General features: G+C 43.7%; 1 non-coding gene across 1 annotated transcript; it reads right to left on the bottom strand.

Annotated features, from left to right (window-relative positions):
• Nucleotides 1-353: 353 nt before the first annotated feature.
• TRNAE-UUC (transfer RNA glutamic acid (anticodon UUC)) lies at nt 354-425 on the bottom strand. Its single transcript has one exon. It is a non-coding gene; the product is annotated as a tRNA-Glu (tRNA).
• Nucleotides 426-717: the final 292 nt, after the last annotated feature.

The following is a 717-nucleotide window of genomic DNA, read 5'->3' as shown; positions in this document are numbered from 1 at the left end:
AAATGATGAACCCACAGTATGGAAGGGGCAGGTAATAAAATGCGAATTTCCCATGGTGGGACCACAGTCAATTGCTGCCTTCTTCTCTGTGCCCCGGTCTCTTTATATAATCTGTACCTTTTGTTGTGCAATAAAAGAAAAACAAGGAATAACCCTTCATAGTATTAATGTACAGGTCAAGGGCTGGGGAGAGAGGGCAGTAGATCTGGGGGTCGGTGTAAACCTCTGACGGCATTAGATGGAAGCAGAAGACAAAGCAAGTGACATTTATTAAGACTTTAGGTGCATTTAGGTTTATAGAAAAAAACTGAGAAAGATTAAAATGTCTGAGTAGTGAAAAAAAAAAAATGGAGTTCCCATACCAGGAGTTGAACCCGGGCCGCCTGGGTGAAAACCAGGAATCCTAACCGCTAGACCATATGGGAACTGTGAACTCATCATACAGCTCAGTGTATGTGAGGTGTCTCCTAGGTCACACTGCATTCCGTACACTGAGAGTTATATTCTTCTTCTCAGTAGTACACAATCAATTGGGGTAACAGACACTTCACTTCTGACAAAAGAGAAGGAATGACCAGAAGTCATCATTTCTGCCACAACCTGTCAGGTTTCATTATTTACAACCTTAGAGCTTCTACACATACACAGAGCCCAGGACACGGAGGACAGCAGCAGTCCCTGCATTCACTATTACTAACCCCTCCCCTTGAGCCAGAC

This window comes from Pleurodeles waltl, unplaced genomic scaffold (assembly GCF_031143425.1).
Source record: "Pleurodeles waltl isolate 20211129_DDA unplaced genomic scaffold, aPleWal1.hap1.20221129 scaffold_39, whole genome shotgun sequence".
Classification (NCBI taxonomy): domain Eukaryota; kingdom Metazoa; phylum Chordata; class Amphibia; order Caudata; family Salamandridae; genus Pleurodeles; species Pleurodeles waltl.
Note: the sequence above shows the minus strand (reverse complement) of the source record. Positions and strands in the feature narration are given on the sequence as shown.